This window comes from Myotis yumanensis, unplaced genomic scaffold (assembly GCF_028538775.1).
Source record: "Myotis yumanensis isolate MYYU_CA2020_CCGP unplaced genomic scaffold, mMyoYum1.0.hap1 SCAF_8, whole genome shotgun sequence".
Classification (NCBI taxonomy): domain Eukaryota; kingdom Metazoa; phylum Chordata; class Mammalia; order Chiroptera; family Vespertilionidae; genus Myotis; species Myotis yumanensis.
This window is the reverse complement of record NW_027223759.1, coordinates 39,675,796-39,696,043: the sequence shown is the minus strand read 5'-3', so window position 1 is coordinate 39,696,043 and position 20,248 is coordinate 39,675,796. Positions and strand designations below refer to the sequence as shown.

The 20,248-nt window shown below is 39.6% G+C and overlaps 1 protein-coding gene across 4 annotated transcripts in view; it reads right to left on the bottom strand.

Annotated features, from left to right (window-relative positions):
* Window positions 1-20,248, bottom strand: part of CCDC141 (coiled-coil domain containing 141) — a 171,497-nt gene that overhangs the window by 136,969 nt on the left and 14,280 nt on the right. The window contains exon 2 of one of the 4 annotated variants that reach the window (XM_070422662.1): window positions 9,911-9,965. The exons of the other annotated variants lie outside the window; for them this stretch is intronic. The gene's annotated coding sequence lies outside the window, so the exon portion shown is untranslated. The remainder of the gene's footprint in view (window positions 1-9,910; window positions 9,966-20,248) is intronic. 4 annotated transcript variants of the gene reach the window in all.

Below are 20,248 nucleotides of genomic sequence, written 5' to 3'. Positions count from 1 at the left end.
TTCTGTGAGATTCCTGAAATGGAGCATGATCTGAACCCAAAGCCAAAATACAGCATCTGGGTGTTCTATATACAACACGTGGGTCTCTGTGATATGTCTTCAGCTTTGATAAAGGTGTTTGGAAGGCTTTTAGTTCTTTAAGTGTTCCATTTTCTATGGTTGGCCATGTATCATGTCACCCTATTGGTCAGGCCTTCCCTTCTGAATCTGGTGTCCTACATATGCTGCCTGCACTGAGGAAATACTGTTCTATTTTATTGCCCATTGCTAAGTCCCCAACGAGATTAGCTCTTTCTCCCCACCACCACCACAAGTAATAAGATATCATCATTTAGATAGCCTGAAACACAAATGCAAGTCATGTACTAATGGGGACGGGCTAGAGGGCATAAGACCCCATGCATGCTCAAAAAAATGATTTCAAGTGTGTAAAAGAAACACAGAAACATAAATTCTGTCTTGCTCAGATTTATGGCTCCAACATCTATCACTGGTTTTCAACAATAAATGGCCCGAAATGAGTGTTTGAAAACATGTTGAGGCATTTTTAGTTGTGACAATGTGTTTGTGTGGCTTGTGGGGGAGGGGTCTGATGAAGGATTGTCCCACCAAACAGCAACCCTACTGAGAAACACAGACTGCACTGCACATAGTAGGGGCTCAATAAATGTTTGTGCTCGAACATGTGGAAGAGGTCTAAGAGGTTTCTTTCTCTTGAAAATCATTTAGTTTTATTTCACAGGCTGTTAGAGGAGAGTTGAAAGGCCAATTGTTTCCATCTGACATCATCTTCAGGAAGCCGCCTAACAAACCACAACGCGGCACCATCCCGGAGCAGCAGCACTCCGTTCCTTTTGGAACAAACCTTTCCGTAGTTATTAGAAAAGGTTTTCTGGGACTGGACCAAAATTTGCCTCCTCATTCTCCAGATTGCAACACATCCCAGCGTTCTAATTGTGAAAAACTCCCTGACAACATCCTACACGTCTTCTATCTCTCTTACTTATTTAAGAGTCCTGAAGAGTTCCTTTAAAAGTGCATAGGATTTACATACTATAAAAATTAAAAGCAGCAAGCCGGAGGATATGATTTTGAACAGTTGAAGCGAGCCTGGTGCTTCACTCCATCTCTTCCAACTGCCTCTCTCAGTTGCTGTCAGCTATAGATGGAGTTATTGTCTAAACGGAGGGAAGAAGCTCTTCCAGCTTAAAGACTATAAAAAATCATTAGGCCAAAAGGTGAATTAATATCTGAAAATATATCTAAAAGAGGAGAAATCTCCTTTTGACATGTCTTATTTATCATTGCAGTCATAATACTTAAATACAAGTAGTATTTGTATAATGCTTTACAATTAAAATTTTTTATCACCACCAACGTATTTATAACATCCTCAATCAACAGGCACCTGTAGAAAATATTTCACTTAAATGGAAAGGGTGCTTTCTGTTCTCCATTGAAGCTAAAACCAAACTATCCCTTGTTCAAATACAAGAAAAACCTCAATGACTCTGATGGTTCAGAGAAGGTAACATCTAATGGAATCTGAAGTTATTCAAGAAGGTAGTCATTCATCCACGCTCTCATTCATTCAGCAAGAATTGTTCAATCATCTCTTAAATGGTACAAATTGTGTTAATATATATAAAACATTGAGAAGGGGTACATCTAGTTATGATTGTGTTGTTTTCCTTTCTTTCTTAACACTCATCCACTTCTCATACCTGAATGGCTTCCATCCCCACCATCCTACTGAAATACATATTCTTGTATTCGTCACAATGACCTCATACTTGTCAAGGCCAACAGCCCTCATTTAATCACTTCTTTGTGATTAATTCTGTTATGTGCTCCTTAAATTTTTCCCCTTTCATTTGCTTTTAGTACACTCTGCTTTTCCTCCTGTGCTTCGGCTCTCTTTCACAGATGCACTTTCTCTGCCTGTTTTTAAATGTCTAGTTGTTCCAGGAGACCATTGTCTTTGCTCTTTTCTTCTTACTTAACAAGTGAGTGTCAGGGGAGGGGCTGAGGAAACTATATCAAAACCAACTGTGTGACTTTTTCAAACTATATTTAGCTTCTTCCACAAGTTCTGATGTGGTCCTGGGGACAGAGGGCAAGTGACCCCAACGTTTGAGTGGACTATCACAATGAGCCACTACTGCTGATTAGATTGTCTCCATATAATACATGGGAGGGTGGGGTGCAGAAGGAAGAGTAAGCATCCTAGTTCCACACCTCTCTCCAAGTGAATGCATACTTTTTTCAATGGCTTCCCATGGATTTTAAGATAAAATTCAAAGTGCAAGCACAGTAAGATACTCAGTGCTTGATTCCCTTTCTAATCTTACTTTTCTCTGCTCATTCCCTTACACTACTCTCCAGCCTTCTGAAATTCTTGCGGTTCCCTGACACTCACACAGTCTAACCTTTATGCTACAACCCAGAATGCTCTTCTTTCTTGCCTCACACCCTTCCCACTCCCTCCTGTGCCTCACCTATACCCAAATAATTCCTTATCATCCTTCAAGACACTGTTCAGGGGTTAACTCTTTTAACAAGCCTTCCCTTACCCTCATCCTCTATGGGTCTTGGGTATTTGTCCCTCTAAAATGCCTTTCACTATCATAGCAATTGTTTTATGATTATGAAAATAATGTCAGTTCATAATTTCATATTGCAAATGGAGGAAATTTTTAAAAATAAAAATTACCTACAATTCCAATGGCTAGAGATAACCACCATCATTATTCACATGGTTTTACATAAACACACACACACACACAGAATCACATGGCAGTGATTTTCAACCTTTTCCATCTCATGGCACACATAAAACTAATTACTAAAATGTTGTGCCATGTTGGAGAGATTTTGGAAAATGAAGATTCCTGGGTCCCACTTCAAAGGATTCTGATTCAATATGTGTGAAGTAAAATAACTGGAAATCTCTGTTTCTTTAAAAAAAAATCTCACTTGATTCTGATGTATAACCACCTTCGCACACATCATTCTTCTAGGGGATGGTAAACAAGACATCTATCCATGGGTGAGTATTAGGGCTTTTAAAAGCCGATCTATTGCTACCTATAGGCTTATCAGGGTGTCTGAAAATTTCTCCCTATGGTAATTCTTCTAATGTAGGCATTTTCTCTATAAAGTTCTGATAACAGTGTATAAAAAAGGTCACTCCCTGCCTAACACTTGTCAGTGACTATTCATCAGACATAAGATAAAAAGAAACCTCCTTTCTGTTGCATACTTGGCCCTCCAGGACCTAGTCACTGCCTACCTGTCCATCCTATCTTTCTCACGACCCTTTTCCCAAACCCCTCTCCCTAGCCCATGGTCCAACCATACAAAATTACTTACTGCTCTCTCAATGCTCCACACTGGGTCATTCCTGGGGACTTGGTATGTGCTTTTCCTGCTGCTCAGGCTATCTACCTGTCCTTATATCCCTGGCAAATAATCTTAGAAAGAATTCCCTGATTCCTTCCTACACTGTCCTTTTCTCTATAACTATATTTTATATGTTTTTCTGCTGAAGCCCCCCCAAATATATGGGGCTTCCTTGTTTAAATACCCATCCTGTGTAATGATTTATATGTAAATAATTTAATACTGGAAAGAGAAAGCAAATACCGAACAATGTTAACAATTAGTAAATCTAGGTAAAAGATTTCTGTAGTTTGAAATATTTCAAAATGCAAAATTCCCCCAAACTGGCCCACCTTCATAGAAGCTTCTTGAGTACAGGAACCATGCCATATGCATCTCTGCATTGCCCACATCTAATTCAGTACCTGCTTCATTAACTATTGAGTGAATCAGTGAGAGGGAAGCTTTTACCTAGTGGAAAACAGGTTGAATTTCAGCTGAGGTTGGAAGGTGGGGGCTGGCATCATGGTGAAGGGTAAGGACTAGAGTAGGCTGGGCTTTATAAACGGCTGATAGAAGCTGTGTTTTTAAAAGGTAGCAAGTGCTATACATGGTGAGTTGGGGTGAACTGGCTCCAAGGCAAATCTTGAGTATAACTTATACCTCTATGTCAGCACCAGCACTTCAAGAATTATTTTGGATTGGGGGTTGGGGAGGTTTTCCACATAGATAAAAATGTATCAGTCTATTCATTTGGAATTTCAATTTTCATACAGCAGAAATACGTTTAAGTTGTAATTATCAAACTTTCAATGTTATCCAGATATTTTGAACTTTTAAATAATGACATCAAAACTAAATGCCTACCAGTGGCCTATTAGTCCAACTCTCCCACATCTTACTTGATTTGCAGCTAAATAGTTGACCTTTGCAAAAAATAATAATCACTCTGGTCCTATCTTTTGACAATGTTAACCTTGTTAAGGAGCCACATCATTCCATTGTAAACTGGAGAAACCCATCTTACCAATGAGCTTCCACTTCCTATTTATGACTTTCTGTGTGAGGTGGGTGGTCACCCCGCTTTCTGTCCCTGAAGAGTTAAACACACTGGGTTCCCACCTCTTTGGCCTTCTCTAAACCCTTTAGACCTTCAATCCCCGCCACCTGCTTTGAAATATAATACAGCCCTCCCTTCACCTTGGTGCCATCCTTAAATGTGAAGAAAGTGGCAGTTGGGTTACACAAAATATCACAAAGAAAAGTTAGACACTGCCTAAGATGCAAAAAAAATCATTCAATATATTTTCAAAGTCTAAAGAAAAAAAATAAATTTCTTATCCCTTGAGGGGAAAAGGACATTTTCAGACTTAAAAAAAAAATCTGTTCTCAGATTGAAGAAACCTCAGGGCAGTCACCAAATAAAACACTGAGATTAATTGACAGAAACGGTAATAATGCAGGGGTTTTTAAGCTTGTTGCTAAACAGAGCAAGATGGAATGCCCAGTTTACAGGGTAAGGAGACTTCATGTTGACAATGAGATATGGAGCTTCTAAGATGAGCCATCCATAAAAAATGGCTTGCCTCAGGACTCGGTCAAGGCCAGCTTAATTTAAGTTTTCCTCTCCCACTTGGTTAGTTATTAAACTCAGGAAAGTATTTTGGAATTGGATCTGAGAAAAAGACACTCTGGCAAACATCATAAAGTTGGTTATTTAAAGAGATGCTAAAAGGCACTCCTTTCCCTTTGGGCCCCAAAAGAATAGGAAACCAAAGATATTTTGTGATACTTGAAAAATGCACTCTGTCTTTTTAAGTGTAGATTTGAAATCGCTGGTTTTAAGTATAGCATATTTTATGGACATTACACCACCTCGACTGCCATGCAGAGCACAAAAAGGATTATGAATTTTCTCTTCAGTGGAGCATTAAATGGTCCCCTGAATAGCAATTTTCCAAAAGAGCAAATACCTGTGGTATAGGCTGCATATGTTTTCCCAACACTGCAGAGTCTACCTGTAACACAGACTGTGAGATACAGGTAGAGTCTCCAGTTCATAGAAATAATCTCAGGTTTACCACTAAACTGAAGACAATTTAGGATACTTGAAAGCAATGAATGAAAATTTTAGAAGCTTTGGAAAATAGTAGTTAAGTTATATTATTTTTGTTAGTTCTCTCCCACATAACACCACAAATCTGTTTTGGTTTTTGCTGCTCTTTTTAACTGGAATACTTTGCTTTTTTTTTTTTTTTTTTTTTTTTTTTTTTTTGCCTATCCCAAACCTGCTAGCCTTCACGTCCAATTCCAGAGCCACTTGTCTCCATGACACTCTTCTATTCACTGCAGCCAAAAAGCAGTTTCTCCTTCCTCCGTATTCCTTTCTCACTTTATTTCCACCTTTCTAATGTGAATGTTATATTTCACTGCATAACACAATTGTGAATGAGCAAGTTTTAAATTAGGTGGATGATTAGCTAGACGAGAGCAAGGACTAGCTTATCCAGTTTCGTATGCCCTTCAGGACAGTATGATATTTATTTTTTTAAAGTTATTTGAGATAAATTAACTGAAAAAAGTAATAGCAAAAGAAGTAAAATCAAGTGCTTTAAAATCCATATTTGGAGATGGTCATTAAATTTTTTTCCTGATAATAATTCCTTAAGAGCAAATATACAGTTTCCATAGATCATAAGGTCCCAAAAGCAAGACCATACCCTTCTCCCTTTGGCCTCTCATGGCTCTAAGCTCAGGTATTTGTGCTTTTTCCATGTTTTGGGTGATTTAAAAATATAACTGTGTCCTCTGAGCCAATGTTACAAGTCTACATGGCTCTGTCTACTTATCGTTAGAAGACAAAAGTCTATTTGGATCATGACACTTAATACTCCCAAATATTTCTGTCATCTTATGGGTCTCCCTAGAAACTCCAGGAATCATTAAAATATATTCACAGTCTACATTACTAGTAAATAAAGCACTTTATATATATTTTAAAATACTATAATAACCTTTGCTTCATATATGCAGAACATTAATGATGAAAGAGAATCACTCATTAGAAAGACCTATTAATACCAAAGCATCACTACTGTACTCTTAGATTGCTCAATAACACACTTTGTTTAGGGATTGTGTGGGGAGGGGCATACTAACAAATCTAAAGGGGTAGCAGAATGAGATCTTGGTGGTGAAGGAATTTTCCAAATGTTGATGGCAGAGGTGGTTACATTAATCTACACATTATAAAATGACACAGAGCTGTGCACATACATTGTACCAATATCAAATTCCTGGTTTTCATATTACATCATAATTGTATAGGTTATAACCATTGGAAGAAACTGAGTAAAAGGTATACAAATCCTTTGTGAACAAACTTTGCAGTCTCCTATGAATCTAAAATTATTTCTAAACATATTTTAAAAATTAAAAATAAATAAAAATAAAATCTTATAACTAAGTTAAACTGAATGGAACGCAATGATAAGAAGCATATACTGGGACTCTTCTGGGCATCTGGGATTATATTGTTGCCCCATATTTACTTTTTATGCTACTTTGCATGTTATCTGTCTTCCTCAGTAGATTATAAGTTTCAAGAGGGCAATGACTTTTGTCTGTTTTCTTCACTGTTGAATCCCAAGAGTTTAGATCAATGTTTGCATATATAATGTATTCAATAAAAATCTGGTGAATGAAACACGACAGCAGAACACTGCTTTTCCATGTATAGGCAATAATTTATTATAATACATGAATTATACTCAGTCTCAGATTCTGATTATGAGAATTCTAAAAATCATACCAAAACACCTTTTTCTCTATCTTAATCTTGAGTTTTATTTATTCAAGTAATTGTAAGCACAAACTTACTCTAACTGCTGTTTTTGTAAGTTCTAAGTAAACAAATAAAAATACGCCTTGTTAGCCTTGAAGTATTCAACTTGACTCTGTAAAACACAAAAATGATTTTAAAAATATAAAGTTCTATTGTATTTTTAAAATAATAATATTCACTTTAAAAAGTTGAAAACTATAGTTCAAATTCATCAGTATAGCTCTTAGTATACTTCACAGTAATAGGAAAATCATGTATAAAAATAAGACAAGAGAAAACAACTTTGTGATCATCTATACCAGTGGTTGGCAAACTGCAGCTTGCAAGCCACATACAGCTCTTTGGCCCCTTGAGTGTGGCTCTTCCACAAAATACTGACTTCTGCACATAGGCCATGAAGTTTCAATGGCACTGTACATGCGCGCCTGCACATGGTATTTTGTGGAAGAGCCACCCTCAAGGGGCCAAAGAGCCGCATGTGGCTCGCATGTGGCTCACCAGCTGCAGTTTTGCTGACCACTGATCTATACTAATAAAAGGGTAATATGCTAATTAGGGTGGACGTCTTCCGGACGTCCATCCCAATGTTCATCCGGACAAAGCCACAGCGGCTGCGAGGCCCAGATCAGGCAGTTGTGGGCTCAGGCAGCCTTGAGCCCTGGCAGCTGCGAGGCCCGAGGCTCACGGCAGCCGTGGGCTCAGGCAGCCATGAGCCCTGGTGGCTGCAAGGCCCAGGGGTCAGGCCTCAAAGCCACTACAGCCAGCAGTGGCAGCAGCAGCAGGGTGATGAGGTCAGCGCCTTCCCCTGATCAGCCCAATCACCTGCCCCCATTTTACACTTTTAAAAAAGCATGTAGCTTAGGTGTCAATCAAGGATGAGAAAGCTTTTAGGACCAAAAGAATCCCAAGCAGATCCCATGAGTAAAATGTAGCAGATGGAAAGATTCCTGCTTCACTATTTGTATTTGAATGAATAACAATTTATTGATAATTTGAAAGAATGATTCTCTAATGGTGGAATTGGGGACATAGAAACTGCCTGGATGGGAAGGTCATGGATACATGAGGGCAAAAGCACACTCCAAGTGTCACCCAAATCACAGCAGCAGTGGGCCCTGCCACTTACTAACTGTGTGAACTCTGAGTCTCATTTTTCACATCTAGAAAATGGGCATATTAAGAGTCTGTCTTTATAAAGATGAAGTGAGAAGATGTAAAGTGAGTACATTGCCTAGCCCCTATTCCATCTTCCATAAATGTTAGCAACTATTAGCACTGTCATCATCAGTAATGATAACCAAGATATCCTATATAATAAAATGGTAATATGCAAATTGACCCTAACAGTGGAACAACTGGTCGCTATGACACATACTGACCACCAGGGGGCAGATGCTCAATGCAGGAGCTGCCCTCTGGTGGTCAGTGTGCTCCCACAGGGGGAGCTCCACTCAGCCACAAGCTGGCCTGACGCCTGTGAGCACAGCGGTAGCGGCAGAAGCCTCTCCCGCCTCCTTGGCAGCGCTAAGGATGTCTAACTGCGGCTTAGTGAGCCTAAGCCATCAGTCGGACATCCCCTGAGGGCTCCCAGGCTTCCAGAGGGATGTCTGACTGCCAGCTTAGGCCCGATCCCCTGGGGAACGAGCCTAAGCTGGCAGGTGGACATCCTCTGAGGGGTCCTGGACTGCAAGAGGGTGCAGGCCGGGCTGAGGGACCCCCCCACGCCAAGCCCCCCACCCCAAGTGCACAAATTTTTATGCACCAGGCCTCTAGTAAGATAATGAATACTTAAGACATTACATACTTCCTTTTTCAGGCATTTTATGTCTTTATTCCACTATCAAAATAGGTTATACTCTCTTGTATAAACCATACCTATTTTATTTAATTTTTAGTTCAGGCATACAGTAAGGAAGCAAAATGACTCTCTGGTTTAAAATCTTTTTCTGATGCAAGCGAAACAAACACCCATCACCTAATTCTGGCTGTGAAAACCAAACTGCACATGCCTGTTTGATGGTGTTATTACCCTTCCCTCTTTGTATGGGCTGCCCCTAATCCTAACTCACACACATATAACAGAACAAGATTTCTGGTTGGCTTCCAGTTTGAAATACAAGCTGCAGCTAATGGGCTGCTGGAGCCCGGGGGGTCACAGCTGTCCTGAGTGGAAATAGCCTCTCACTGAAAGCGAGACCACAGCCCTCACCTGATGAAGAATGTTTGTGTCAACTCTAACATTTAGGGGTTCAGTGCTGAAACCAAGTTAGTAAACTATCAGATGGTTCTCTTGTCGCTAGGGAATGGCATTAACATAAGCAATGATAGAAAAAGGACAAAATTAAAAACAACCCACTTGAAAAACTCTGACATTGTATTGATTCAATTTTGATTAAAACAAAAAATAAGCATTTGGAGGGTTAATTTTCAAATCAGAGCCATTTACTAATGGGCCAGAAAATCTGTTCACCATGGAAATGTTGGAGCTACCTTTACCTTTCATACAACTTAGTCCTTTATGATTAAATGTAAATAAAATCAGATATTTTCTTTTCCTCAATTTACTGCAAAACAATGGTTGTTCAAAAAATTTTCTTTTATGTGGATCCAACAAATGATAGTATTTTAAAACAGAATTTAAGTGCACCCAAAAAGCTCTAAAAAACTTATTTGTTATAAATGTACCTTCTTAATTTTTCCTTCTTGGGTATTTCATATAAATGACCCTTCCATGTCTGCTCTGTGAAATGAAGTAAACAATGCAATTAGAAATAGCCCACAGGTACATGGGATTATATTATTCTTGGTGCTTTCTGTTGTTTGAGAGAGTTGTCTGTACCCTGGGATTTGTTTAGACTTCACTACCTCTCCCTCAATGTCAGTGGCCTTTTATGTGACTGTAAAAACAGAGTCCTGGAGGCCTATCAAAAATGCCATTGTGTTTTCCTGGAGAACTTGAACTCTACTATGCTTCCAGGGGGATGGGGGGTGGCAACAACAAAGAAAATGACACATTCCCTAAGACTTGATAAAAGCAAGAACCTGGGGAATTTTGTACCAAACAGAAGGATAAATAAATATGAGTATTAAACTAACATTTGCTCATAGGAGGAAGCCAGCGACTTCTTAACTTGAAGAGTTTGCGTGCTTCCTGACGCCAGAGACTTCCCACACTGCTTACTTCCACAGCCCCTATTCAAGGTTGACCTTAAATGCCACCTTCTCCATGAAACAACTCCAGCTAATTAATTTATCTTGTCCCCTGAACTTGCTTATAGTACTTTCACTATCAATGTCTTTCATCTGGGAACTTAATTAATCATCTAGGGCTTAGTATTGTGATTCCACTGTTATTTAATTACTTCATGGGTCTACCATGGTCATTTTCCCCCTATGTTGTTATACATTATAAATTTCTGGAGGCCAAAAATGTCTCTTACATTTGCTTTGTGTCTTCCCACTCCCCAGTGCCAAGCACGGAGCCAGGAACACAGCAGGCAGGGGATCCAGCCTAGGAGAGTAGAGCTACCCTGAAGCTATCGCGACTTGGTTCCTGCAAATCCTGCAAGATCCATGGCTATGATCAGGAATTACTGAGTGATCCTTTCCATCAGATAAGGAGTGGGTTTTACCTTCTTGTGACTCTCCCGAATAAGTGGGATGTTACAGTACAGCTAATAGTTGAAGGGCATTTTAGTGTGCTGAGCGCAGGCATGGCACAGAGGCACACTGCTGGAGTTGGGGTCTCAGCTCCTCTGCTTCCCAGCTCTGTGGCACATGACTGTGTGTGCATTAATCCTCATTTGTTAAATGGGGATTTAAAATAGTAGTAGCTAACTATCATTCAGCACTTTGTGGGAAACCCTGTTCTAAATTTTTTAAATATTCTAACTCATTGAATCCTCACACCCCATTTTATTATTATTACCCATTTATTATCCCATTTTACAGGTGAAGAAACGGAGACAGAGGGAGGAGTGCCTTTTCTAGAATTGTACACCTAAACAGCAACGCTGGGATTCACATCCAGGCAGGCAGAACTTACTGGCTCAACTTCCACAGTGCATTGTCTCTCATAAAATTTACCTGACATGGTTATTTTCAGGATTAAACAAATTCATACATTTAAATTTTTAAAAGTAGCTGATATATAGCAAGCACTCAATGAAAGTCCATTGTATTATGTTTATACGTATGTCATGATGTAGGCTCCAAAACTCTTACAACTAAAATTTATTCAGGTAATAACATGTGCCAGCACAATCTCTGCCCAGAGGGAAGCTTACACTCTTAGGAGAACTATGTATAGAAATAAAAACATTAAATAAGTCAATGTTAAAAGCAACGCTAACTGATGACTAAGAGCCCATTAGAGCTGCAGAGGGGCACCCCACCCAGAGTCTTATCTCTTAGGGGTCTAGAAAACTTCTTTGAATCCACACACTAACCACATTATATAGGCTGCATTTGAATAAGCACCATCTCAGAGTGTGTGACTGTGCTTACATAATGAGGTGCTGATTGAGAAGCCCAGTGGAGACAAATGGAGAGAGATTTGGCCAAAGCTCAGGGGATGTTTCCCGGAAGAGGGGGACTCAGCATTCCAAAACTCAGATATCAATAATTCACTCAGAAACGTATCCTCCAGCTCAGTTAAAAGAAGAATAATGACATAAATCAGAAAAACTAATAGTATGAATAATTTATCAGTTCCACCATGTTCTCTTAGGAGCCCAAGTTCTGTACATTAATAATTAAGTCTTCTTAAAACCCTGAGAACTAGAAGAGTGAGCAAGAAGAGTGAGGTATGTTAATACCATTAAATCATCCCTAGTTCATTTTTTTTACCCATTTTTATTTTGCATGTTTATTTTGTTACTGCACCAACATGAAAGATTCCTGCAATTAAGTAATGGATATATGTGTTAATTCATTCATTCTACAAACATTTATTGAACAGATAATCCAAGCACAGTGCTAGGCCCTAGGGATAGAAACATAATTCTTATGCTAGCCAGGATGAGAACTACCTTCACAATCTAATGCAGAAGATGAAAATGAAACATATATGGGTTTTCTGAGAGACAGATACTAGAGTAGATATAGATAGGCTATGCATTACAGAGGCAACTCAGAGGAGGACTGGTCAGTAGCATATACGGGGAGCATCGAGAAGGTGCAGAGAGTAATAGTAACTTCTTCACTGTCAAATCTAAAGTCAGATTCCTCAAATACCTGCTGCTTCAACACTATTCAATACTCTGTCTTGACATTTCCTTTTCTATAAACTTTGTGATGAACCCTGAATATTTTTACCTCTAACTTCCCATGTCCCTTTCTTTCCCAAATCTATGACGACCCTTCTGTTCAAGTCTCTTAATGTGTTTTTGTTATTGTTGTTAATCTTCCCCCAAGGATATGTTTTTCCCCTTGATTTTTAGAGAGAGTGGAAGGGAGGGGGAGAGACAGAGAGAGAGAAACATGTGAGAGAAACACATTGATTGGTTGCCTCCAACAAATGTCCCAACTGGGGCTGGGGATCGAGCCTGTGACTAAAGTACATGTGCATGCCCTTGACTGGAATCGAACTGAGCCCCTTCAGTCTGCAGGCTGACATTCTAACCACTGGCTAGGGCTTAATGAGGTTCTTTAATGGTAATTGGTTTTTTTGGTTTGGGCCAGAGCTTCTTATTTCTTACTGTGCATCAAAATTACTGCAAAGTCCTTTAAAAAATGTACACATGTCCCAGCCTTCCCCTGACTCTTTGGTTTAGGGTCTGGATATATGAGTCCTGTGTTTTCTTTTCAAGCTCCCAGGGGATTCTTAAGCCAGCCAAGAGAACTACCTTCTTTCCTCTGAGTGTTCCAAGTGGAGAGCGTTCATTTTTACATTATTCCCTCTCATTGGGTTCCTGAACTGGCTATAGTTCTGGGCCTGGAAACAGCATCAGCCCGAGAACCCTGGAGCAGGAAGTCAGCATCCCAGACCTCTCTACCCATTATAAATGAGGACAGTTCTACTGCAGCAACTTGATCTCAAAGCTGCATCACACTCCTCTTGTCCTTGGTCACTTGTGTAGGACTGTCAGGTCTTCTATCCTTTTTTTAAAATCCTCTCACTGCACCCCTTCCTTCCAAACTTCACAACTGTATTTGTTTTTTAATTTTTTTAAAATATATTTTTTATTGATTTTTTACAGAGAGGAAGGGTGAGGGATAGAGTTAGAAACATCGATGAGAGAGAAACATCGATCAGCTGCCCCCTGCACACCCTCTACTGGGGATGTACCCGCAACCTAGGTACATGCCCTTGACCAGAATCGAACTTGGGACCCTTCAGTCCACAAGCCAACGCTCTGATCAGGGGGTTGGGGTGCCTTCCCCTGTCAGGCACAGAGCAGGGCAGATAGGGAGGTTGTGGCCCCGCCCCCTGTCACACACAGAGCAGCAGGGCGATCAGGGGGTTTGGGCGCTGCCCCCTGTCACGCTGATCCCGGTGCCGGGAGCCTCGCTGCTCTGCTGATCCCGGTGCCGGAAGGCATATTACCCTTTTACTATATAGAATAGAGGCCTGGTGCATGGGTAGGAGCTGGCTGGTTTGCCCTGAAGGGTGTCCTGGATTAGGGTGGGGGTCCCCACTGGGGTGCCTGGCCAGTCTGGGTGAGGGGCTGAGGGCTGTTTTCCAGAAGCGAGTGACTGAAGCTTCCAACCGCTCCTTGTTTTCTTTTTTATTTTTTTCTGGGCCAGCTTTAGTTCTGAGGCCTCGCCACTGAAAACATCGATACAATGTTGCTAAAGCCCGGCTGAATGAAAGCCGGTTTCTGGGGTTTTGTTTAGCTTCTTATTTGCAACATAGTACATAGTTGCTTAGAGTTGCAGCTGAGAGGCCGGCAAGTGAGGCGGGGAACGTTGGAGTCTGCAGTCACTGAAGCAAGCGAGCCTCCCTGCTCGATTCAGTGCATGGCTGCCGGCCGCCATCTTGGCTGACAGTTAATTTGCATATACTCACTGATTAGCCAATGGGAAGGGTAGCGGTCATACGCTAATTACCATGTTTCTCTTTTATTAGTGTAGATGTTTATGTAATTCATTTGTTTTAAATAAATTACTTTTTCAAGTAACATTAATTGCAGTAATACCAAACACATGCACAAATATATTTACATAAATATTTTTTATAAATATTACACTAGGAAAAATATTTCTACTCCTGGGACAGTATCTAATATCACCACTTTACATATGAATTGTCTTCAAAATTTTGCTATTAAAAATATTTTGGCCTAGTTTCTTTCATTTCTTATTCCCCCCCCCCCCCCCCCCAATCTCATCTCATAATTGTCCTTTTCAGGTCCTACATAAATTTGCTTGGTTATAAGCAGACTTCTGAGCTAAAAATAAAAATAAACAAACTATTTTCATTCCCTGAAGATTTAGTCTTCTTTAGTCTTTAAATCTGCTGCTATTCAATATGGTAGCCACTAGCCATTTGAAATGTGGCCAGTTCAAACTGCAATATGCTATAAAGTACATGCTGGATTTTAAAGAGTTAGTACAAAAATTTAAAATATCTCAATATTTTTTATAATGATTACATGTTAAATGATATATTTTAGGTATATTGGGATAAATTGAGCATATTTTTAATTAATTCACTTTTATTTTTAATCTTCCTATTGGATGAGTTTTGGTAATTTGTTACTTTCAAAGAATTGGCTCATTTCATCTAAGTTGTTCAATTTATGTGCATAGAGTTATTCATAGTTTCTCATATTCAATTTTTAATGAGGTTTATATAATATTTTTAATAGGGTATATAGTGATGCCCCATCTTCCATACCTAATACTACCAATTTTTGTCTTCTCTCATTTTTCCTTTCTCAGTTTGACTAGAGTCTTATCGATTTTATTGATATTTTCATTTTTATATTGTCAATTTTATTGATTTCTGCTTTTCTCTGTTGTTTTTTTTCCTTCATTCTGCTTTCTTTGGTTTTAATTTTCTCTTATTTTTCTAGTTTCTTAGGGTTGAAACTTAGATTGTTGACTTGAGGCAGTTATGCTTTTCTAATGTAAGTACTTAATGCTCTGAAATTTATATAGGGCTATTAGAAAATTTAAAATTACATGTGACTTGCATTTGTGGTTTGCATATATTTCTATTTATTGTTGCTTTGAGAAGTATAATACATTAGCAAAGTGTCTTCTTTCCAACACATTAATAAATGTTTAATAGGAAATGGGATGAGTGAATCAAAGAATGTCAGGCTCTCAGGAAGCTGTCAGCAGTAGCCTTGGGTGGTTTGGGTTTCTCTAGTCCTAATTATGAAAAAAGTTGGGATATGTTTTGAGCTGAAACTTTTTTTAAAAAAGGCGGGGCCACATGGGGCCAGTTTATTGCAGCTAACTACATAGCTCTCTATATTTTTTGTCTATTTTTTCATAAAGAAAATTAAAACACACAAACCCAATGGGGAGCATTTACATTTTAAAAAGATCACATCTTGCCCTAGCTGGTTTGGCTCAGTGGATGGAGCGTCGGCCTGCGGATCGAAAGGTCCCAGGTTCGATTCTGATCAAGGGCACATGCCCAGGTTGTGGGCTCGAACCCCAGTGGGGGGCATGTAGGAGGCAGCCAATCAATGATACTCTCATCATTGATGTTTCTCTCTCTCTCTCCTTCTCCCTTCCTCTCTGAAATAAGTAAAAATATATTTAAAAAATAAAAAGATCACATTTTATGAAATAAAATTTGAGAGCTTGTGGTTCTTGAGTTCCCAGAATACTGAGTAAGATTTTTTTTAAGAAAATAAGATCCACATCTGTATAATCTAAGTTAAGAAGCTGAAGGGTGAGACAGCTCTCACTTTCTCTGTCTTCTCATTTCCCTGGCTTGACTCAATATAATTTGTACCATGGAGCAGGGTCCTGGGGTTTTAGTTCCTCACCCTGCTGTGCACTTCCCACCACGGTGTCTGTGGGACCAAGCAGTGGGGAGAAGAGAGGGGGGAAAAGAGCAATGTGAAATCCTCACAAGCTCTGAGATTATCGTTCCTCTGGTCAGAGAGAGGTTTCCCTCTGTCAGGTTTAGGCACCTACTTAGCTGCCTCCACGTTACCATTACGGCCACCCTCAGGGGACTGCCTGGGTTGAGGCAGAGAGAATAGAAAAACAAAAAGCAAAGCCAGAGGCAGAGTATCTATTCCCTTTCTGACCCATGGAATTCCTCTTTCTATTGCTCAGACCGGAAGAGAAGACTTTAGTGGAGCTTTTTCTGTCCACATCTGGTACGTTCCTCAGGGGGTCAACCTGCCATTGAATCCAAGTTGGGCAACATTGGAGAGAGAAAAAACAACACTGCTGGCCCGCTGGTATTTGGAATTCTGATCTCTGTCCCTAATCTGCCTGCTAGGCGCTACTACTTCAGAGTGTCCTCAGCAAACACATTCTGTCAGGGTTTATATTAGCATTTATTTTAGTGTGTGTGTTTTTTCCTTTCTTTTTTTTCTTTTCTTATTTTGCCTTTGTTTGTTCTTATATCTTTGCATTTAATGGAGACTGGGTGGGAGGTGTTTAATCCATCTTGCCTAGAACTGGAACTAGTATTCAATTTTTTAAGACAATTTTTTTAAAGTCAAAAATTCTAATCTCCCTCAGTATGTGGTAGGAGGGAGATGGGGGAGTTAGGTAATTTGGAGGACAGAGCTAACCACGAACCCAAATAAGTTTGCCTTATTCTCCTGGGGACTGATAATTAGATGAATTTGTCATGAGACTGATACAGCCATGTCACTTGAAAATCTCTTGAGATTGACACATTAATCCATTAAAAGATATCTAAGACAAAGTCTACAGTTTGGAAAAGATGGTTTCTGCTCAAGCTAATTAGGTAGGCGTCACAGCGTACTTCAAACAAACAAAACAAAACCAAAAAATTGCCTCTTTCTCATTTAAGTGCAATACACACTTACTAAGTGCAATGACACATAGACACAGATAACAGTATGGTGACAGCAAGAGGGGACGGGGGTGAGGGGAGGTAGAAGCAGATAAAGGGGGGATAAATGGGCATGGAAACAGACTTGACCTTGGGTGGTGAACAGACAATGCAGTTTGCAGATGATGTTTTATTGAGTTGTACTCTTGAAACCTGTACATTTTTATTAAGAAATGTCACACCAATAAATTCAATTTAAAAAAAAGAATGGGAGTGAAGGTGAGTGGGTTCTGTGCAACCTTCTTCCCCCAGCCACCCCTCATTTATATTTCTTGAACTGTCAGTCCAATCTCAGACCAAGACCTTTTGTCATAACTAATAAGATGTATGGGTTCTACTTTCAGTAAAAAAATGTTTGTTTATGGATTTATACTTTAAAGAAGAATTATTTTCTAAATAAACAATTAATATCTTCGAGGCTATAGGCCTATGATCTCAAAAATCTTAATTGGGATCCTAGCTTTTGACCCAGGTTTCAAATAGGAATGTGTTTGGTAACAAATAACATAAAGCCCAGCCAACTTGCTTAAACACCTAAGAATTGGTCTATGTCACAACAAGAACCTGGGGGCTCAGCATAATCATAAACAATCATAAACCATCAACTTATAAATGTATCCCCCTATTGTTAGACATTGTTTTGTTTCCAATTAGGTTATTCTATTTAAAAAAAAACAAAAACATGTGGGTCCAGGCTGGTTTGGCTCAGTGGCTAGAGCATCAACCTGCAGACCAAAGGGTCCCGGGTTTGATTCCGATCAAGGTTACAGGCTCCCCCCTGGCCCTGGCCCTGGTCAGGGCTCATTCAGGAGGCAACAAATCAACACAATCGACGTGTTTCTCCCACATCAATGTTTCTCTCTGTCTTTTCCTCTCTCTACCACTCTCCCTAATAATCAGTGGAAAAAAATATCCTTGGATGAGGATTAACAACAACAACAAAAAACATGTGAAAATATTCTCAATATCATAGCAAAGCATCTTCATATCTATATCCTCACAGTAATGTTTGATGCTGTGGAAGATTATACTAAGCCTCAGGCTTCTTGTTGTGACATAGACAAACTCTTGGGTGGTTAAGCCACTATTGGTTGGGCTTTATGTTATTTGTCAACAAATAAACACCAAGTAAACAGCCATCATAGCTGTTGCCTTCCGTTCCAATTATCTATTGCTGTGTAATAAGCTGTTGCATATTCTAATGACCTAAAACTACAATTATACATTTTGCTCATGATTCTAGATTTGGGAACAGCTCAGTGAGGAAGAACTGTCTCTGCCTCACACAGGTCAGCTGGGAAACTCAACCAGGCCTGGAGAATCCACTTCCAAGATGGGTCAATAGCTCACTCACATGACCAGCAGGTTGGATAGCTGGCAGCCAGGATCTCAGGCAGGGCTATTGTTGGGAGTTTTTTCCACATGGGTCTCTGTACAGAGGTTCTGCTGTTTCATAGTTGTGAGAAGATTATTTTTGTTTTCTAATGGAAAAAGCTCTCCATTTTAAAAGACCAAAAGGGCCCTAGCTGGTTTGGCTCAGTGGATAGAGCCTCGGCCTGTGGACTGAAGGGTCCCAGGTTCAATTCTGGTCGAGGGCACATGCTTGGGTTGTGGGTTCAATCCGCAGTAGGGGGTGTGCAGGAGGCAGCCAATCAATGATTCTCTCTCATCATTGATTTCTTTCTCTCTTCCTCTTCCTTCCTCTCTGAAATCAATAAAAAAATATATTTTTTAAAAAACAAAAAGACTAAAAGGGAAATTAAATTGCCCACTAGTTTCCACTCTCCCAAGAGCCCTGTATAGTTCGTATCTTATCTCAGTGACCTTCTTCAAAATGATCAGTGAAAAATACAGCAGGCACTTTACATGTATAGAACACTAAGGTGCAGAGCCCTTTGAACCACACACAGATCAATTATGTGTTGCAATCTGGAAGGTGCCAATTAATCTCTCCTCTGTCCCCTCAAGATTCTGTAAAATAGACACCAAGGTCAGATAGGGACCAAAATATCTGTTCCTATTACTACTAAGGCTGGACTGGAGGATGGGGTTGATTTTGACTTTCTACTTCTTCCTCCCTAAAATCTAGTGCTTGGGACCTGCCTGTGGAAAGTGTTAGGTCAGAGGTGCCCTGGGTGAGTGGAATTGTGGACTGCTTCTGCAGAAGCAGAGAGAGTAGAAAACTGTAGCCCACGGGTAGTCGGGGTCTGCTTGAGCCCTGAGGCTGAGTTCCCCTGGCAGCCACTTCCCCTAGTCTCACTGATCAGGTAACACAGCCCCCTCACTCCTTCAGGGAAGAGAAAGGGAGGAGAAGAGATGGGTGAAAGCATCTTCCCCAACAATTCTGAGAGAGCAGGATTTTCTAACTTGTGGGTCTATAGGAAAACAGGGATAGAGAGAAAATGGATCTCCTATATGAAGCAAACATTTAGGGTAAACACCGCTATGACACAGATCATGTAAAATGGGTTATTCCTCTTCTAATACTGTCCTAAGGGGTTCTATCACATTCACAATACCCATACCATAAAATTTTCTCTAATATATAAGTTCAAGTCATACAGTTTTACTTTATTAAAAGACATTCCTAAAAGACATTATCAAGAAAGTGAAAAGACAACTTACAGAATGGGAGAAAATATTGGTTAATCCTACATCTGATAAGAGAATAATATCCAAAAGTTATAAAGAACTCTTACAACTCAACAACACAAAAAAACAAACAACCCGATTAAAAACTGTGCAAAGGACTTGAATAGACATTTCTTCAAAGAAGATATACAATTGTCCAGTAAGCACAGAATATGCTTAACATCATTAGTCATCAGGGAAATAACAAATCAAACCAGCCTGAGATACTACTTCACACCTAGAAGGATGGCTATAATAAAAACAATTAACAAACCCCAGAATATAATAAGTTTTGGAAAGGATATGAATAAATTGAAACACTTGTATATTGCCGATAGGAATGTAATATGATACAGCTGCTGTGGAAAACATTTTGGTGTTTCCCCAAATAGGTA